We start from the raw sequence: 22,230 nt of genomic DNA, 5'->3' as shown, positions 1-22,230 counted from the left end.
CGTTTGAGAATGCTCACTTCCCATCTTAACGATCGGTTGCTGTCATGGTCAGCTGTACACTGATTCGCCTTATCACGCAAGGATAACGATTTACGCAAATTCACTTGTCCCCATAATCTTAATTCACCACTCAGCGAGAACCAATATATTCCGATTGCTAAGTGTGTACTCACCTTCCTTCGCATGAACCCCTAACCACGCATTCCAATTTTTGTTTTCATGTTGCCTAGCACTAGCAGACCAGACATGCTGTCTGTTGGCAGTTTGTTACTCTGATGCTGATGGGGAAGCCCCATTGGGATCCCCCTCCAGTTCGTTTGATGTGGAACATGACTTCCGGTTTGATGCTTGCTCCGGGTCTGATGTTCTGGTAGTGAAATTCCGCTCAAGAAAAGCTCCAAACCGGAAGCAACAGGTGATGGCACTCCGATCAGTTACGTTACTTTGGCGTTGGTTGGTTGCGTGGGTGGTGTACCAGGAGCTGCCGAATGAGATGGGGCGGGAGGTGATTTTTGATAACATCTCGCGCGCTTTTATTTTTGGGTGGCTTCGAGCCTGCGAGGGGCTGATTGGCGTGTTATCAGTTGTCGACTGCCGTCGATAGGATGCTGCCCTGGGAAAATTCTGATTAACATCCATGAAATGGGCTCTCGGTTTTGCTTAGAGTGGGTATGAGTTCATCACAATCACGGTGACCATGTTGTGTATGCTCTAGTGGTGTAATGGAACAATTGAGTTGTGTTGATGGACATGGCCGCTTTGGCATCCCTTGGTGCTAATTGGCAATGTCAATGATATATTGATTGATGTTAATGACATAAATGGCGCATCAGCATCTTGTGCAACACCAACTATAGTTTATTCACTGAACCCTAATTTTTTATTATGAGATACTTTTAACTAAAACTATGATTCTGTATTTGCACAACGATGATGTAAACTTCAAACTTGTTTGCGCCCTAGCGAATACTACCAAATCTTGCATTGCATTACCTAATTTACATATCTATTCCCTTACTTTTTAAGTCATAAATGTTTCAAATAAAACCGGAGAGACGAACCTGCCAATGGCTGAAAGTCTCATTAATAAGGACAAATCAATCAATCAATCAAATAAAACGGAATTTCGTGGAAAACGTTCTATGCAAATTGTCCCTCTGTTATTGGCTATTTCCGGTCAAAATTTGTTTAAGGTGGAATTACTTAGTAGCTTCCAACGTTTCGGGCCTTGGTTTGGGCCTTCCTCAGGGAGGTCTAAAATTAAGTTTATTTATTATGTTTAGATTATGGTTTGTGTTTTTTTTTTTACAAAAAATACTCACTATAGGCGTACCACCAGGCTTGTCCGCACTGAGCGCAGGAAAATATTGCTCTTTGGATTTACACCATCAAGCACATCACAAATTCGAAATCTTTTCATCTTATCAGATAGAAGGATGTTGAAATATTCTAAATGTCATTTCAAACTGTCAAAAAACTGGACCGCAGCGCCGCACGGGCCGTTCAAAGTGAAATTCACTGGAGTGTTTTCACCCGGGTGAAAATTTCTTTGCGCGCTCCGTGTGGCTCTGCGGTGCGGTTTTTCGACAGTTCGAAATGACATTTACAATATTTCAACATTCTTCTATCTGATAAGATGAAAAGATTTCTAATTTATGATGTGCTTCATGGTGTAAATCCAAAGAGCAGAATTTTCATGCGCTCAGTGCGGACAAGCCTGCGTACCACTAGCGTTTCATCACCCTTTGCTCGGCTGTGGCTGTCGGAATGGCTTTGTGGTCTGTCCAGTGCTGAAAAATTCATTTCGTCACATCTAAATTCAAACACCTACAGCTCATTTTAGAAGCTGAACCTGAGAATATGATATATGAAAAACTTGTGCGGCTAGCCCGGTTCTGCCAGAAAGTCACGGAAAAATCGCAACTTTTTGAATATTTAAGGTAAATGTCACGGACTTCCTTCGAAAAATCCCAATGATATTCACGGTGAATATCATTTGCCATTTTTCAAAGGTAGTCCGTGACATTTACCTTAAATATTCGTAAAATAGCGGGTTTTCCGTGACTTTCTTGCAGAACTGGTCTAGCCGCACAAGTTTTTCATATACCATATTCTCAGGTTCAGCTTCTAAAGTGAGCTGTAGGTGATTGAATTTAGATATGACGAAATGAATTTTTCAGCACTGGGTCTGTCTGTACGCCTATAGTGAGTAATTTTTGTAAAAAAATAACACAAACCATAATCCCAACATAATGAATAAACACAATTTTAGACCTCCCTGAGGAAGGCCCAAACCACGGGTCGAAACGTTGGGAGCTACTAAGTTATCCCGCTTAAAACCAGATTTGACCGGAAATAGCCAATAACAGAGGGACAATTTATAAAAACCCTGGTCGCATTAGCCAATAACAGAGGGACAATTTATAAAAACCCTGGTCGCATTCCAAATAGTTCTATATAGAAAATTACAAGTAATAGTTAGATCATTTGAAGCAAAGAGAATGTTGTTCCAATTCATTAAAAATGAAAACAACGAGGTGTGTCTTGATGTTAATTTGCGTTTCACAAGAGTCTCCTCTAATGGACCGAATACCAGTAGAGGTACAGGGGATGGCCAAAATGTTTGGGATAGGCAACTTTTTTTCTCCCACAAAAAAATTCAACATGCTGTAACTTTTCATAGAGTGCATAAAAAAATCTCAAATTTTGACTGTTTGTCAATCTATTATGTGTACATCATTGGTACAAATTTGGGCTCGATTGATTAATTTTTCGCGAAGTTAGAACCGTTCGCGTAAAACACTATTTTTTAGACAACTCATTTTTGAGCTGTCATAACTCGGAAACCAGTGAACCAAATTGAATTAATTTTTTAACGTTTATCAACAATATATTGATACTCAATACGACGTTATAAAATGTAATATTTTCTCACGGCGAATTAAGTTATATCGGGTTGAAATTTTTACCCATATAGAGGAAAATAAGTAAAATTAACAATACCACACAAAAATTATTAAAAGTGTTTTTCCTTCAATCTAAATAGGCTCTAATATATCTGATTAGAGATAATTTGAGAACAGAAGTGGAAAATCTTTGGATATCAACACTAAAATTTATTCACATTAATGTAAAAAAATACATTTTTTCGAGAAAAGTCCAAAAAGTGTCAATCCATGATAACTTTTTTCAACGTTTAAAAAGTATTTATGTTTTAATAGTTTGTGAAGCATTTACATATTGTTAGTGTACGTTCAAAATTTCATTCAATTCGGTTTACTGGTTTCCGAGATATGACAGCTCAAAAATGCGTTGTCTAAAAAAAGGTGTTTTACCCGAATGGTTCTAACTTTGCGAAATATTAATCAATCAAGCCCAAATTTGTACCAATGATGCACATATAAAAGGTTGACAAACAGTCAAAATTTGAGATTTTTTGATGCGCTCTATGAAAAGTTATAGCATGCTGAACTTATTTGTGAGAGAAAAAAAAGTTGCCTATCCCAAACATTTTGGCCATCCCCTGTAGGTAAGTGCAAGAAAGTGCTTCTTGTTTCAGATGAATGTGTAGTGGAGCAACGTCAAAGAGAACTTCGAGCGCTGCCGTGGGAGTTGAAGAGAACGCTCCAGACATCGCCATCAAGCACATCCTTTGGAGATGATGTAACTTTAATTGGATCGTCCTTATTTCGCTCTTTTGCCACTACACAAGACATCCATAGGCCAATATTGGCCGAACAACAGTTGTGTAGATCCATTAGATATACTTGGGTTTAAGACTCCAAGTTGTACCAAAGGTTCGCCGGCATTGCCCGAAGGCCATACAAGCTTTCTTGATTCTGCATTCAATGTGAGGTGCCCAGGAAAGCTTGGAATCAAGGATGACTCCAACGTACTTTACCTGTTCAGTCACATCGATTTCAGAATCAAAGAGACGTAAAGGTCGATCGCCATTGCGGTTTCGCTTATTCGTGAAAATAACAATAGATGTTTTACTCGGATTTACCGAAAGGCCATTTTGGCGACACCAACCCTCAACCACCTGAAGGGCGCTTTGCATCAGGTCAAAAAATGTGCTGATGTACATACCAACTAACAATGTTAGGTAGTCGTCCGCGAAACCATAAGTAGGAAACTCGCTATTAATTGAGTTGCCTTCATAGCCTCTTTGCTACGATATCCCACAAAAGCGGTGGCAAAACTCCCCCTTCGGAGGTATCCACCGACACGTAATTTCCTAATCGCTGCTTGATGCAATGTCGAGCAGAGATGTCAGTTTTTGGAGCATTTGGTGGATCCAATTGAAAATCATTGGAGATATATACTATGACCCAGTGTGGCTTCCAATATGGCATCGAGAGGCACGTTGTCAAAGGCACCCTCGATATCTAAGAGAACACCCAAGCAGGATTGCTTTTGAGCGAATGCTTTCTCGATATCGTAAACAACCTTGTGTAAAAGTTTTTTTTTTGTTCTTGGCAAACGACTTGTGTAAAAGAGTCACAGGGGACTTACCACCATTGGTAGGCATGTTGGTTCGCATGAAGAGGCATGTTGGCCAGATAAACATCACGGATGTGATGATCAACAATGCGTTCTAAGCATTTCAGAAGAAAAGAGGTCAAACTGATAGGTCTGAAACTCTTTGCTTCTTCATACGACGCACGACCCACTTTTGGAATAAACTTTACAGTAATATCCCACCAGGATTTGAGAATACACCCTGTAGCAAAACTGCAAAGAAGTAGTTATTTTTCAAAACATGATTGAAAAAATCATATTCCTTCTGAAGCAAAAAAGGATAAATCTCATCTGCCCCAGGAGATTTGAAAGGAGCAAAGCTATTTAGTGCCCACTCAATCGATTCTAAGATTATGGTACTCCGGGTCGAAGCTAGAGAATAATAACTACAAGGATAGATATCAGGTTCATCTGAAGATGTAATATCTGCACATCCGGGGAAGTGCGTACTGAATAAACATTCCAAAACTTCCTCATCAGAGGAAGTGAAATCACCATTTGGCAAACGAAGTTCGTTCACTTGAAAATCCTTAGATTGTGCAAGGATTGTGTTCAATCGACTGGCTTCACTCAGACTGGAAACATTTGTACAAAGGTTTTTCCAGCCGGATCGTTCAGCAGACCGAAAAGTTATCTGGTAGGCCTTGCGAGCCGACCTGAAAGCCTCCGATCCAGCCGAACGTCGTCTGTTCCAACTCTTTCTACATTGTTTCCTGAGCTTCGCCAGATCAGAGTTCCACCAAGGGGTTCCTCTTGTGGTCTTCACAGACCGCAGAGGGCAAGCTTCTTCAAAAGCTTCCATGATGAAGGCCGTTGTAGTATTTGTATTTGTATTTGCTTATATCATCTGACCTTTGTAGTCTTAATGAATGTAGTGGGATGGGGAAAAGCTTCCTTGAGCCAGCCACATTATGCCAAGAACAAGAAAGCGTAAAAACCCAACGGCATCACCTGAATCACTTGGAGTGTCAGCGGATGGTGATTATCCATGAAATTTGGCCGCAACCAAATCGGTGAAGAGATCCCAGTTGGTTGATCGGGGATTCCTGAAACGCAAAGTTTACGAAGTAACATTCGCATGTTCAAAAAAGATTTGGCGATGGTCAGATGAAGTTTCTTCATCTGACACATGTCATTTTGTCAGCTCGTGACTAATTCTGCTAGAGCAAAGCGTTATGTCTAACACTTCCTCTCTATCAGATACCATGAAGGTTGGGCGGTTGCCTATGTTAAGTAATCCAAGATCTGTACTACTTAAGTATTCCATCAAACTGAAGCCTCTCAAATTGGTGTCTGAGCTGCCCCAGATTACATGGTGAGCATTAGCATGACTACCAACAATTAGCGGAAGGCCTTTTGAAGTGCAGTATGCAATGACATGTCACAATAGATCTAACAACTGGTCGCAGTGACTTAGATATCCAACAAGGATAAAAAAAAAATGCAATGACTTGCTTGAAAGCATCCGTAGAGGATGGTTCATCATGCGGTAAATAAACCGAACAATAAATGTATTTCGTGTTGAGGTTTCCAACAGATACATCGATTGTCTCTACATACATCTCTAGTAGTTAGTTCAGAGATGAGTGTATCAACGATTGCGTTGTTGACAAGCACACATGCTCGAGGCATGACACGTGAGTTTGCCATTTCATGTTTACTGAAAGTAACAAACACCGGATTCACAAGGTTTCCTAGATAGAAATTCCCCTTACGAAAGTAAGGTCTTGGACTAACGCCACTTGGGCTGTACCATTTTGCATTAGTCTATGAAGATTGATCGTTGCTGTTTTTTTGTGCTGAAGATTGATCTGAGCTATCCTAACCGTAACCACTACCCGATCTAGGCAAGATTAAACTCTTAACAATCACAGCACAAAAAAGAACAGCAACAATAAAGCCAGATCGGTATCGATTTGAGTGCGCCAAAGGCGAGGATGCACACTGTGTAAAACGCATAATGCGAAACCACATAGGTGAAAATTTAAACTAATTTATAACATCTTCATAATCCCGCCCTTATTCAGCCTGAACTGTGAGATTGAAGAAGGGCAGCTGATTGTCTCGGAGAAATACAAGTTCCACCGCGCTATTGCTCCGGTTAGCGCAGTAAGGGCAACATACTGTGGTGGGTGCCCTGATACTCCACAGGCTCCGTTTGCGATTAGGTTTTTATAAGACCCCCCTTACCATTCATTCCTAGGCACGGTAAGTATAAAGCCGCATAACACCTTGAATTAGGAGTCACCTGTTGGTGGACTCTTACCACTGAAGCAGGCGGTCCGTAGTGTTATTCCTAGCCAATTGAGACATTTGCTACCGACACTATACAACTATCAAGGCAAAACGAGAAAAGAAGATAATATTATTGATCAACTTTATACGATACTGAGAATATTTTCCAATGTTCAATAAAGTTTCACACTTTGAGATCAAATTGCTGTCAAACTTCCTACAAACAATGCAACATCTCCTCAGTTTCCTCATATTCACCCCGGGAAACATCAAAGCCCTGCTCCACTCTGCGTAACCCGGTCGCAAATTAAATAATCCTCAGGAATTTCATCAAAGCATCGTCAGCACGTTTGATGTCCATGCTAGGGAACAAGTGCGCAGAACACTGGCAGCAATCCCGGCGCTACGGCGAGTTTCCTCAAAACAACTCGTCGGCAGCAGTGCGTGTGATCCAGCAGACACACAGCCAGCGCCATTGTGTGTCAATGGATTCGCCGACGAAGACTGAGTGGTGCAGTGGAGACAGACAAACAGACAGATAGGGAATCGTGGAACAATTCCACCAACAAGCGGGTGTGCTGCTGCTACGATTCAAACTGTGTAGAGTTTTCTCAGCTGTTGTGGCGCGAATTTTCCAGAGGTGTGAAGCATGCGCACTGCGTATTGTTTTCCACCATCGCATCGCTTCGGAGAGCGATGACACTCTCGAAAGGATGGCTGCTTGGTAGTTGGAAAATTTGCAACCACGAATTGGATTGATAAAAAAATGTTTGTATGGGTGGAAGGAGATGGTTTTTATCAGTTTCGACAAAAAACGGGCTCCCTGCTTGTGTGTTGTGAATGTATCATCAATTTGGTCATGCTGAAGCTAAGATTATGATTCATGTTCAAGTTTTTGTGCTTTAAATTCAAATTGTATTGAAATAGTTAGTTCAAACTATTCGAGATATCTGAATAAATTGTAATAAAAGTTCCTGATTCACGCTTGAGGCAGGATTCCTCACCAATGGTTTGGGTAAAACTAAAACCCTTTTGACTCAATTTTCAACTTGCCTCCGTATTTCTTCCTGTTGACCAGCATTAGCAACACACCCATCCCTTTCACAATCACATGCTCTCACATCCAAGGGGATAGAACACTGACCGCTCGTTTAGTGGAAGGAAGGGACGTTTTCCTTTTTTCGGGTTCGATTCAACTGGAGACGTTGTTCGTTGGTTCAGTGTCATGTGTGCTACAACAGCGCTGAACCGTCAAGATTTTCGCCGTCAAGTCGTTTTTGGGGAGCATATTTTGTGAAACTGAGCTTCGCGAAATACTTGCTGGTGGTTCTGCTGTCCTCATCGGATCCTTATTATCTCTCGCATAATGAGGTGCGATTCAACTGTGGGTTGGGTGCTCTCTCATCCCCGATGAGCGATTCGCGTCAACATATTTGACGGGGGGTGATGTGATTATTTTGAGGTTTTTTGAAACACGATTTTTTTATTCTTTTGTAATGCCCAATGAACTTTACCAAGTTAATAATTTCTTGCCACAGCTGAGAAATCTTACGTGCCATACAAAAACATTTGGGATCTCATACAAAAAATCTAACCAAGCGGGGTAGGAGGTATCAAAAAATCATGAAAATTCCCTCACCTAATAAATGGATAGAATCAGGATCTCTCCAACTTAAGTATTCCTCTCATATTTTCATTAAAAATTCTTTTAAGTATTCTTCTAAGAATAATTATGGAGTCTATTCCTTCCCACACACTTCTTTCTCTACGATTACATCTAGGGAATTTGCCAAAAATTCCTTTAGGAATTCATTCAGAATACATGATTTATTACGACTCACTCAAAGAGCAAATTTTCGGTGATACCAATCCGTGTGGTCAATTATGAATTTCCAATCAACGTACAGATGGGTAAATTATTGGTTAAATTGGGAAAAAAATCCATAGCTCAGGTGAGATTTGAACTTACGACCCTTATTCGCTAGACAAGTGCTTTACCAACTAAGCTACCGAGCCAATTAATGACCCGGCAACTTAGTTGTCATAAGGTAATTCAAATCTCATTGATCTATATCATCTTCCCCTAAACCGCAAATATACGTAGTTATCCATCGTATCAGACAGAATGCGAACGACGCGTTTGACCGCCTTCTAGGTAGCAATTGTTCTTCCTCTAAAAGTGGTAGGGGAAGCGGTGTCTGTACGATAGGCAAACAGTTTCAAACAATAAGTAAATCGCTTTCGCTCTTCGTACATATGTACAACAGAGATGGTTATATTTGCGGTTTAGGGGAAGATGATATAGATCGATGAGATTTGAATTACCTTATGACAACTAAGTTGCCGGGTCATTAATTGGCTCGGTAGCTTAGTTGGTAAAGCACTTGTCTAGCGAATAAGGGTCGTGAGTTCAAATCTCACCTAAGCCGTGGATTTTCTCCCAATTTAACCAATAATTTACCCATTTGTACATATGTACGTTGAGTTATTTGAAATTCATACAGGATTTATTGTTTTCAAGGCTTTTTTTAGGAGGAAAATTCTTGCAGAATTCCTTAGAATTATTTTTATCCATGTATTATTTTTGAAAAATTCTTCAATTTTTTCAAACGTTTCTCAAACAATTTTATCTTGAAAAGACCGTACCAAAACTTGACCAAAACCGTACACTACGTCAGCGAGCTGCTGCCAGCGTGACACAAAAGGAAGGTTAAAGGAATTCTACAACGATTATTGAAATGTTCTCCACGAGTTTTTCTTTACAATTCCCTTCAAAGATTTCTTCTAAAGATGTAATTTTAGGGGATTTTTTTTTAACAGAGATAAGGAGTTCCTTTCAGTTTTCCAGGAATTACTTTTTTCAAACCTTTTCTCAAGAATTGCTTCAATTTTTTTTTTTTTGAAAATAGTGTGACGATGAGTATTATCAGCAGGTTTAATCTTTTCGTCATGAAGGGTTTCTGTCGCCAAAATTTCCTAAAACTTTCGGCAAACTCCTAAACCTGCGAAGAAACTTAGTATAATCCAACAGTAACTGCAGTAACAGCAATTTCCATAGGGATTTATACAGAGATTTAAAAAAAAATAATGTTGTTTTCTCCAGGTATCCCTCCCTTTCTTAAACAGAATCCCGGCTAGAAAACTGTAACAAAAATATAACATAATTCTAACCAACCATGATATTTATAACTCATTGTGATATAATCATGTTCAACATCCTTGGTGTTTTACAATTACTATAACTCAATTATATCACATTATGTTATAAATGTTGTTCGATAACTCGTTGTATTATAATTAAGTTCCGAGTTCCCGATATTTTAAAGATTGTGCTACAAAACTGTATCAAGTTTTGATAGAAATCAGTAATCCTGTGGCAAAAATTCATATCATATTTTGTTATAATGTTGATATAAATATAGCAAAATAGGCTATAATCTTGATTAGACCAGTGTACTTTTTGTTACAATTTTAGTTATTTTAACATCGTCCTGCATCTAGTTTATAACATAATACGTTATAGAAAAATATTGTAACATCATAACACAATATGATATAAATTTGATATCATTTTCTAGTCGGGATGGCTTCCGGAGTCCCTCCAGAAGTTGTTCTTGTTATTTTTATAGGAATCACTGAGGAGTTTTCACAGGCATTTTCTCAAGCCTTCATCCAGAGATAGCTCTAAAAATTGATTCAAATTTCTCGTTATCAAAAAGGGTTTTCTCCAGGGATTTCTTTAGATATTCCTTCAGGATTTCATTTAAAAATTATAAAAATTAAGTTGTTGTACTAGTAACTGAGAGAACTTTAAAAAAAAAACGCTGGAAAATATCTAAATCCTGGAGAAACTAAGGATTTCTTGGAGGAACCCTTGGAAGGGTTTCTGAAGGAATCTCTAAAGGATTTTTTAAGTTTTTAGAGAAATTTCCAAAATTCAAGTAAAAGAACTTTTGAAGTCAGCCTTTTCTGAAAATTTGAAATAGTCTTTTGAAAGAATAACTCTTGGAGGATTTTGTTAATGTAATCCTGGAGTAATATGTGGAAAATTTTTGAAGGAATCCTGCTAGAAATACTTGAAGTAACGCCTTGATACACTTCTGTAAAGATCCACAGAAAAAGCTCTCAGCAAAGACAAACAGACATAACATTTTTCGAAGGGGCTTGGCACAAGCATTTAACGATTAACTTATATTTCTTTTGATTCCCGCGAACTTTCCACCAGAGGCGTTAGTGCTCGATCGCTTTGACGTTTGTCAGTGTATACGTTGCTTTATGACGCAAACGAAAATTACAGGCGATTTGTGTAGTAGTGTGCGTGTTAGGCAAACGTCAAATCGCAATCCATCATGGCTAAGAGTTTTTTGCGTGGTTCAACCAATAGATGGCAGCCTGTTTATAAAAATGATTTCGAGCAATGTTTTTAAATGAAATTCCTCTAAGATTTATGTTTGTGTGTCGGTGCTTTTATAATATTTCTAGAAGAATATTACTAGAAATTCCTAGGAAACATTTTTGATTAAATTCCTTTTAAAATCCTTGTAGAAACTCTAAGAAGCGTCCGGGATGCCAGATAATTAAAAAAAATCTGTATCACTCTTTACAAAAATCTGTATCCCATACAAAAATAAAGAAAGCCTTTGTAGCTCGAAAATCTGTATCTATATATATATATGAAAATGCAGTGGCATACGTGGGACCGCGCATAACTTGCGAACAAATGGTCCGATTTGGGTCGTCTAAGTTTTGTTCTGTTAGTTTTCACCCAAGGAAGGTTTATGAGGCCTAAAACATGAGAAAATTGAGAGTTTTTGAAAATCAGGTTTTCATACATTTTGAACGGGGGCTTAGGCGCTTGGCTAGGGACTTGAAACGTCAGAAATCGCAGTAGGCAAGACAAAGTTTGCCGGGGACAGCTAGTTTCATATAAAACGAAATCGTACAGTGCTGAAAAATCTGTAAAATACAGATAAATCTGAATATACGGCATCCATGAGAGGGAACGCCAGAGAAATCTCTGAGTAAATGCATGAAGGAAATTTTTGTTTGAACTCCTGCTGGAATCTCTGGAGGAATTCTTGCCTGAACCACTGAAAGTTATAAATGCAAGAATCTCCGGATACTGCATGATATTCTAAATAAATCCCTGAAGAAATTACTGGATATATTCCAGCGAGGTTTTTTTTTATGGAATCTCTAGTGCGATTTCTGAAGGAACTTCCAGAGAACTTGCTATCAACGGACAGAATTGTTGACAGATTTTTTTTTTAAGAATTTCTGAGAAAATACCTGTTGAGAAATCTAAAGGAATCCCTGCGGAAATTTCCGAATGATTTTCTAAACGAATCCTTAGTAGAAATTCTAAAGTAATAATTAGCAGAGTTTCAAAAGAAATCCATAGAAATCTTCCTAAAACAATCTGGACAATGGGAATTTCTGGAAAAAATCTTGAGGGAAAATATCTGCAGTAAGCCCTGTAGAAATTTCTTAAAAAAACCCTGGAAGATTTTTTTCTGAAGGAAACTTTGAAATGATTTCTCAAGAAGTCAGTGAAGGAGTTCCTGGAAAAATGTGCAGAAAATTCTCGAGAAATGTCTGAAGCAATCCATGGGAGATGTTCTTAAATAACTGTCCAATGGAATCCATGGAAGAAAAGTGTTCCATGGATTCCATTGGATAGCTCCTGGAGAATTTTCTGAAAGAATTCATTGAGCAATTTAAAAAAAAAGTTTTATAAAGGAGTTTTTAAGTAAATTTCCAAAGTTATCTCTAGAAAATGTGGATAAAATTCTAATTGATAACACTAGTTTACAGCATTTTTGAACTCGGTAAGCTGATGATCGTTTTTGGTGTAGAATCATGCCCTAAGTTCGAAATCGCGAAGGAAAAAAATTACAGTGGAGCGAAATTTTTTTTGACTTTCCATACAAGGTTGATGATTTGAAATCGATTTTTGTTCTATTTTTAAGCAAAGTCGTTCACTTCACACATCTGATTCTCTGTAATCAATGCTCCGATTGAGCTGATTTTTTTACTGTAACTCGCCTACATATGATATGTCAAATATACGTTGAGAAAGAATTTTTAAATTGTTTCTTTCTTATTGAAAAAAATACATTTCTTCATATATTTTTGGAAAAATTGCTGATCGAATGGCATTATATTCAGCTCTTAATTTATGGAAAAAGATTTAAAATTGGTTGAACGAAACGTAAGATATTTGAATTTTAGTAAATTCCATATTTTAAAAAGTTGTAAAGCTCAATATTAAGCTAAAACTCAAAATCTGTACTACTTTAATTTTTTTTTTTGAAGCACGGTTTCGAAATCACCGCTAAATTATGCTTCAAAAATTTTGGTCGTTGACAGAAGTTCACGACTTTCGTTTTATTTTGTAAACTAGTGTATCTAAGAATCATCTCTGCAGTGGAGTCTAGTTCGTCGTTCAGCGGCACTCATCAGACAACGGAGCCTAGGCAATCTCGGTTTAGATCCCAGTCGAGCTCCCAAACCAGGTCGAGCGTCCACAGTCAGGTGTGATAAGCAACAACTTTTCATAAACTACCTCTCCACCTTGACCATTATACAGCTATGTACGCAAATTCGTTTGTCGACTACGAACTTCCTAAGAAGTAAAAACACGCTTTGCGGTCAAGACAACGGTTCATCAGCAGCGAGAATCAGCGGTACACCAACACTTCTATCGCGCCAAGAAGTGTACCGCGCGCCGTTCGCGATCGTGAGAAATCGCACCCTGCATCTTTGGAAACAGGGAGCAGGGATCTCTGCAGTACACCAGCTGGCTTCTGGATAGGAGGAGTGGAGAGTCGGAGATCGACGACCAACAATCGGTTCGACGCGGCTTGAAGCTTACGGCCACTATCGGGCGCAGCGGAATCGCACCTGGGAGAACTGGGAGAGGAGGAGTACGTAGCAGCGCCTACGGCAGGTTCGGGAGATTGGGACCCTGAAAGCAACTCAGCGAGTAGGGAGGCTCCAAATGCCATAAACAGCGACTGCATGAAGCCTACGGAGGGCTCGGGAGATTGGAACCCTGAAAGTTGGAGGATGGTCCCAAATACCAACAGAAGTATCGGCACAGCGAAGGTAGGAGGACACAGCCGGCGAGGGAGATTGGGACTCCGAAAGCTAGTAAGGTGACGCCAAATGCCATCGACAGACAAGCTATGCAGACAGCGAGCAGGGAGCTGTTAACAACGAGCCTACGCACCACCGAAACACGTCTTACGGCATTGGCTAGAGGACCAAGATCATCAAGCGAAACCTCGCCTCATACTGAGTGTTTTGCCACAGGAACGGCATAGCACAGAAGATGGGACAAGAACTAGCGCAGAGACATTTGCTCATTTGTGAGCGTTCAGATCACCTTTGGCAGGACTCGCTGCCGTTATGTTTGTTTTGATTATGTTTTGAGCTTTTGGATCTGGCGAACAACAAGGTTCGCGTTTGTTAGTTTTGCTGTAGTTATCAACATCTTGAGGTCTGCTCAAGCGATAACCATCAGATCTGCTCAAGTCTCTCTGCGACTTCTTGAGGAAGTGAGTCTGAGAGTTTTTTGTGAGCTGCCTGTCAGCGCTCGCAAAAAACTCTGCGCCTGTGGTAAGGTTGTCTTACGTTTTAGTATATTCTGTTGTAAATTGGCATAATTACATTCATAATCAGTTAAACTAGCCACACTCGGAGGAAAAGCAAACCCTCAAATAATGCCCACTCGAACTGACATGCCAACCGCCAATTTAAATTGCACCCGTTAGACCGACAAACGCTTATGCCGACAAGCCCGACGCGGCTGTCGATCAAGCAAAGCGGCGCGACGAACGCCGCCAACACACATACTGCTGCATCGGGTTCAGAAAACACAAAACTTCTGATCAGTCGCCACGTCACCGCAAAGCATCACTCCACAAAAGTTGTTCGGTAGTGTCGGGTGTGCTCATCGTGTGTGGATCGTTTAGCATCCACGAACAAATAGAGAAGGCGAAAATCAAAGACGGTTAAGTTGAGAGGTCGAGCAGAACCACACGGGAACGGTTGCCGTGTCCCATACGGCACGGTGAAGCACGGACGACACGCCTGGCATCGAACAATCGACAAAAGGTAATTCCCCACGCCAATTGATAGGAAGAGCCAACTAACCTATAAATTTTCTCCAACCAGCACACTCTGGATCGCCACGTGTCTGGAAAGAAACGAAGCTCTCGATCGATCCGAAGCAGCAGGCCAAACGGTGCGTTCAGCACGAGAAAAATCAAAAACCCCTCTGGGTAAGTCGCCGGCGAATGACCAGCATAATTTATCTGGCTAATAATGCGTAATTCTCCAGGGTTTTTATATCGCACTGGATTGCGTCACACCATCGCTTTTCGGAGGCGGTAATCACCGTCCAAGGTGCACGCAAGGCCAGGCAGCTTCGATCGGACCAGAAGACCGGAATCAGTTCCCTCGGACGGATCAGCGGAAGCAGGAGCTACAGGCGGCTTCGGAAGAGGCCTACGAACACAGGGCATCGCTGTTGAAGTGAGGTTATGCTCCGGATGTAACATCACGGGAAGAAGGCCGTCCGTACAGAACTGCGAGTGCGAAAGGCGTCGGAAAGAGGCACGTTCCGAAGAGTGCCGGATTCGAGCGATGCGTCGAGAGGAACAAACACGACGCTGGGCTGATATCACGGGTGACGTGGCGCAGTGAGGAGAAGCACGTTTGCCGAATGTGCTCGGTTGGCGACGGCGGGCAGGAAGAACCAAAGTGTGGAATGTGACTTTGGTACCGTGAGTACCCGCTAGATTTAAGTAAAAATGAGAGGATAAAGGTAGCGTCAGGTCGTTAGGAGATAGTGCAGCAGGAGAGCAGGATGATTTCTGCAAAATATATGTGTGGGAAAATGTGATTATGCCTTTTGATTAGTTGGTGCGATAGCCCTCCAGTGTCTGTGCCCTTTTGCTCTTTGTTTAGTCGCTCTACCGAGCCGGGAATTTCACAACAATATAACAAGGGCCCATATAGCCGAGGCGGTAAACGCACGGGTATTCAGCATGACCATGCTGAGGGTGACGGGTTCGATTCCCTGTCGGTCCAGGATCTTTTCGTAAAGGAAATTTCCTTGACTTCCTTGGGCATAGAGTATCTTCGTGCCTGCCACACGATATACACATGCAAAATGGTCATTGGCAGAGGAAGCTCTCAGTTAAAAACTGTGGAAGTGCTCATAGAACACTAAGCTGAGAAGCAGACTTTGTCCCAGTGAGGACGTTACGCCAAGAAGAGGAGAGGAGAGGAGTGTAATATGAATTTTGTTTAGAAATACTTGGGAGAATTACCACAGGATTTCTCAGAAAAATCTCAAAAAGCCTTACCGGCATTTTTTTTAATTCCACGGAAGGTTTTCTAAACCACAGGAGGAATTTTTAAAAATATAGCTGGTGGATTTTTTAAAGACTTTCATGGATGGCTCTCTAAATGAATCCGTCGATAAATTTCTAAATAAATTTCTAAAGAGTTTACTAGAAGATTTCCGAAAAAAAAATACGGAGGAATTCTGAAATAATGCATACATTTTTTTTTCAAATAATAAATTGAGAAATTTCGGAGGAATAGCTAGTGAACTATCTATGTAATGTATTCTCCGTACAAGAAACAGAAGAAATTTCGTGAAAAAAATTCCGAATGAATTTTTAATAAACTTTTAGAAGAACCCGTAGAAAAGTTTCATGGGGAATTTGAAGAGTTCTTCCTAAATTTATAAAACAATTCTTGAAATTTTTATTTTATTCGGAGGTAATTTTCGTAAGAAGTCCCAATTACTGCACGTGTTAGGGCACATAAAATTTAAAACCAAAGAGAGCGGCCTAACACAGGGGTCCAAGCTTCAGGAGCGTTTCAAGGGATTTCAGGAGCCTTTTAACCCTAATGTGGCCGACAGGGTACCCGGGTACCCAATGAAAAGCACGATGTAGAAAAAAGCAAAAAGTTTGTTGGACACATAACGGTTAAGGGCATTGTGTCTGGTTTTGTTGGCATTTTAATCGGTTGACGGGGAATTCAGGGTCGTTCCAATAGTATTAAGTGGGGTTTAAAGGGCTTTAAGGGCACATAGAGGGTCTCAGGAATCTTTAACCTTCCAGGACGCGCGCCATCAAGCAACCAAAACTGCACCGGGCTCGCGCTGCATACGAAAAGCGAGGTTTTTTGGTACACAGATAAACATAATGAGGTTTACACGTCATGTAGACTTAATTTTAGTCATGTAAACTTAGTGTTATGATGGTTTACATGATATATCATGTAAATTTGTGTTATATATCATGTAAATTCTCAGAGTCATGCTGAATCACATGTCATATAATGGAAGTTTACATGATATTTTATGAAGTTTACATGATATGTCATGTAAACTTCCATGATATCCCACGCTCCAATTATGTGCATCATATGTCACAGAATTTTACACTCTTTTTTCGATCTGTGTAGTGTTGTACTTTTTACAACAGCGCGCGCGCTGAAGGATTAAAGGACATTACAAGGAGTTTGAGGTGCGTTTCAAGGCATTTCAGAGTAATTTAAGAGAGTTTCTGGGAATTTCAGAAACATTTTAGGGACGTTTTAGAGGTTTTAGGGGCGTTTGATAAAATATGAGGGGTGTTTCAAGGGGGTTTCTGGAGCCTATTAAAGGCGTCCGAAGGGGATCGAGAGGCATTTCAAATTGATTATGATGATTTCAAGGGCTTTTCAATGGGTTTACGGAGGCTTCAGGGGCGTTTCGAGGTATTTCAGGACAGGGCTGTATCAGGGTGATTCAAGAATACCCTTAAATCGAAGGGCATTTGAGGGGCGCTTTCAAAGATATTGTGATGCGGTCTCTGAAAATCCGCTGAAACTTCCAGATGTGCCTCTGCAATCCCCCTAAGTCCTCTCGGATCGCATGTACCGTATCTGATGCCCTCCGAAACCCACGAAAACGTCGCTGAAACCCGCCTGAAAATGTTCTGAAACTTTCTGAAAAGTCTCAAAGATCCCTTAACAATCTCGTCGGATCCAATGTAACGCACCCGAGACGCTCCGAAACTCTGGAAAACTTCTCCGTAACGCCTCTGAATCCCGCCAAAAACTTCCTGAAATGTCTCCAAAATCCGCCTAAAACCCCCTATGTAACGCATCTGAGACCATATGAAACCCTCTTAAACGGCTCCGAAATGCCTATGAAATCAACCTAAACTCTGAAACTCTCTGCAATTCTTTCGGAAAACCCCTCAGACACACCCCTGAAATCTCCTGGTCCCCCATTGAAACTCCTTGGGACCCCCTGAAACGCTTCTGCAACCTCTCCTATAAGCATTCTCTGACCGCCGTTGCAATATTTACCGTCATTATTGAACTTTCGTATGCACAATATTGGTTCTGAGCAGAGATGCCAGATATACAGATTTTTCTATATTATACAGATTTTTTACCCTCTATACAGACTAGATACAGTATACAGAAAAATACAGATTGTCAAAATGTTTTACAGAATTTTACAGAAATCACAAAATATTCGTAAATTTAAGTTATTTTCAATAAATTTAATGAAAACTTCATAAATTGCGGCTTAAACTTGGAAGAATTTATGAAAATATGTGCATTTTTACAAACGGCTTAGAGAAGTAAATACCTGTAAAAATTAAAACCGACAGAAAGTTGCACAATTTTATTAGTTTCTATTGAATTCTAGGATTTTTGGTGTATGTTGTTAAGGGTACAGTATACAGAAGGGTGATACAGAAAAATCTGTATTGATACAGATTTTTGATAGAATAATCTGGCATCTCTGGTTCAGAGTAGCTTTCTCTCTTTTTATGCAGGGCATGAAAAAGATGCATGCATTAAAAGTGCATAAAAAATTGCATAAAAGGATGTTTGTGGATTCGCAAGCTTGTGGGATTAGGATAAAAATTGTACAGTATGAAAAAAAAATATTTTTTTATAATTTGGGAAAGTACATTACAGAAAAAAATATTCATGAAAAATTCATCGAGATATGATGTTAAATTACATTAAGATCGTGTAAATTCCCGCTGATAATCGCGTAATCGGTTAGAGTCCATGATAGATAACACGATATTTGGCGGAAATTTACATGGCATCTCATGTAAATGTACACTAACTATACACAGTTCAAAATTGTTATATCGAGTTCGCTGTAACAAAATGATCTCCATCGCTTTCAACACAATTGTCCTTCGGATTGTAAAATTACATGTTGTCTACAGTCTGGGGCTTGCTTACAACTTTGTGCGCAAGAAATTCTAGTATTTACGTCAAGTGTAGTTTTCAAAAGTGTTACCATTCTGGTACATTTACCCTATAAACCCAATCCAGAGCAAGCGAGTAAATTAAATATGAGAGCAGAGATATAGCCATACTAGAGTTCGTCATGAATAGCCACCCAATAGGGTACTTTTATTATTATTATTATTATTTATTTGCGACACTTTACCATAGTAGGCATTCGTGTCGGGGAATAGGGTACGTGTAACAGTTAGCAGTTTGAAATAGAATTAAGTTTATAGGTAAGCCACTCCCAGTAAAGCAACCGCCAAATTTAACTAGGGAAACATTTTGTAAACTTACTTCACATATTTACACATGACACCTATGACATATATGTAATGGGAAATTTCGGAATGACAGAAGGGTAAGGTGGGCATTGGAAAGATGGAAAGGATGTAGATGCAAGGGACGGACAAGTGGGAGCTTCAGGAAGAGGATGAGGATATTGGAAAGATCTAAGTGGGTTTGGAGCAAGGTCTTTCGAAGTTGATCTTTCTTTTCTGATCGGACGTCCAGAGTGATCACATCGTGTCCAAGAAACTAAAGTGATTGTATCAGAACCTACAATTTCGGCTACTGAGTTCCGAGAAGCGGTAGCTTCGTAGTTATTAAAACAAATTGTGGAAAATTGTGTTTCAAAGAAGTTTGAGTCAGGTATGAAGTGCAGTTACCCTCATAGTGTGCTCCAACCTTAAGACCTACCTTCCTCGTGTCTCGAATAGGACCCATTACTTCCAGTCTGGAAAAAAACAGCTAAGAGAGAGTGGAGCCCAAAGGCCACTGAGATAGCAGTTCATCAGCCGGTGGAAGAAATAGGCACACCACCCGGCAGCCATCTTGTGCCCGAGTTCCTGCGTTACCATCCACCCAAGCGAAGAAGCCCACCAGCCCGCAGTATACCGAGATCCCGTCAATGCTGGCCAGCATACACACTTAACACCATACACGCCACACTGATAAGGTAACAATAAACTTGTGGCAAGTGAATTGCGGTGTATTTTTGTTCCCTGATCAGTATTACAGCGAAGAGCCGGCCCTGGGAAAAGAGGTGGTTGTTATCCGCCCCATAAGACTTCCGTGGCCGAGACCAGAAGCCTGGGGAACCCCTGGTGATAAGGCCCGTCAGGCGTCACCCATAATCTAGATTGTTTTATAACAAAATTTCTTTCTGTTCCCCTTTATGCATGATTTTTAAATTCAAATAAAATGTTAATTAAAGAATTTCGCACTGAAACGGACCAACGTGTTTTCTTATCAGTTATTGCTGAATGGAGAAATGGTCTTTGTCTTCGATTGACGTTTCGCTGGAGTTCATAGATATTGGATTACAAAACAGTTGTTCGTCTCGCATCGTTCACCCGTGACTTAATCCAAACGAGGACTTTGAACGAGACTTCATCACTAGTGTCGCAAAAGTACGATACAGACGCGAATACAAATGAGCATAAACATGAGCTTAGATGATTCTACAATTTGTAGTTACTACTCTGATGGGAATGATCAGAATCATCAGATACTTGAGAGTAGCTCGTCGTTCTAGCAACACCTAGGAGAATGCCAAACTTTATTGAAACAACAACGGCGTCAGCCACGTCTTGGCGGTCATAAGTTAGGACAAGGTATGGGACACCTCGATCTGGATGTGAGCAGAGCTCGAGAATCGTCCGACACAATTATCCAAAAAAAAATATAGGAAACGGTAGCTTTCAAATAATTGTCACTAACAGACGAATTCATTCAAAGTACATCCAAATGTTGCTTCCATCTTTTAAAACCGAAGTATAATTTTATGGCCAAAAAAAAATGAGTTCTTGACTGAATTGGTTCTATAATAATGACAAATCCTCATCTTAATGAGCGATCACCTGAGGGTCAACTGCAGCTCAACTATCCCAACAATTCCACTTGACCAACGGATCATCCACTCGTCGTCACCGACTGAAGAAACATCGTCATCACCAACCAACTTGACCAATCGATCGTGCCGAACCGCGGACGACTCTTGCATCCTTTGCTGGAAGACGCTACAGAGATCACCCCGGCCCGGGTCACCTGCTTTACCACCGTCATATTGGGAACACGTTTCGATTTGATTATGATTTATGTGAATCAAACATAACAATTTTCGACCGGTTGGTTGTGCCCCCCCTGAGGCCAGGCTAATAAGCATCTTTGGCGACGACCGTGGATTCGTGGAGGGGGCGTCGTCCCCTGGCACAAAACGATTTCACACCGTCACCTTTGCCTGCTCCAATGGGGGAGTTGAAGATGCGGGGATTCATCTGAGGAGGTGTAAATGATTCCCAAACGACAGCAATGATGACGGCGCACTTGGAAAAGAGTTTTGGGGTAAAGCAGGTAGGTAATTGCTGCGTTGGGCATTTCGCGGGGTTGGTTGGCTTGCTTGACATACATCTTCCGAGATGTTCGGAACTCGCTAAGCTCCGTCCGAAAACACTGGGTCGCCACCCTACGCGGTGTTGTTTATTTATGCTGTTGCCTTAGTGAAGCCGGCTGCTTGGACACATGAATAGTATGTGTGGGGGCTTACGTGACCACGCCGTTTCAGTCTTCAGAGGCTTGACCACAAGTCTCTGCAATGAAGATGAATGAAGATGAATCTCGGGTTATTTATTTTTATTCGGCTAGATCGGTGGACAGCTTGGCCGCCGGCTCGGTTGAAGTTATAAAGTTGCGGAAATCGGTCGACCAGCAATGGTGGTGGCGGCGGCCAGTCCAGTCAGTCAGTGTGGGTTGACACAGAACGCCACCACACTTTTCTGCCGTTGTTGTTAGATTGTTGCCGCGTATTCAATTAATCCAAGAAGCGGCAGCGGCGACGGCAGGCTGGTCGGCTTAATATTTCGAATGGGCTACGGGCCGGATCCCACGACCAAAATTTGAGTTGGCGAATATATTGTGTATTTCGTTATAATTCTCTTAATTTATATCTAAGACTACTTTTCGATTCGTCGTACGTGTGAGAGAGGGACGGGAAGATGAGCCGTCCGTGGTGATAAATTCGTTAGTTGAAAGCTCATATTAACATACCCACATGTGGTCACTGACTCACTGGCGCAGTTGATGAGCACAGGAAACTGTAGGTGATGTCTGCATAGAAGTTGTAAGCCTTTTCGTTTTAAATTA

At 40.7% G+C, this 22,230-nt stretch overlaps 1 protein-coding gene and 1 long non-coding RNA gene across 4 annotated transcripts in view; both read left to right on the top strand.

Annotated features, from left to right (window-relative positions):
- Positions 1-22,230, top strand: part of LOC109431042 (serum response factor homolog) — a 536,938-nt gene that overhangs the window by 342,090 nt on the left and 172,618 nt on the right. The window lies entirely within an intron of this gene.
- On the top strand, positions 731-15,664 carry LOC115268310 (uncharacterized). Its single transcript, XR_009995635.1, has 2 exons — positions 731-14,874; positions 14,935-15,664. It is a non-coding gene; the product is annotated as an uncharacterized LOC115268310 (long non-coding RNA).

Source organism: Aedes albopictus, chromosome 3 (assembly GCF_035046485.1).
Source record: "Aedes albopictus strain Foshan chromosome 3, AalbF5, whole genome shotgun sequence".
NCBI lineage: Eukaryota > Metazoa > Arthropoda > Insecta > Diptera > Culicidae > Aedes > Aedes albopictus.
Note: the sequence above shows the minus strand (reverse complement) of the source record. Positions and strands in the feature narration are given on the sequence as shown.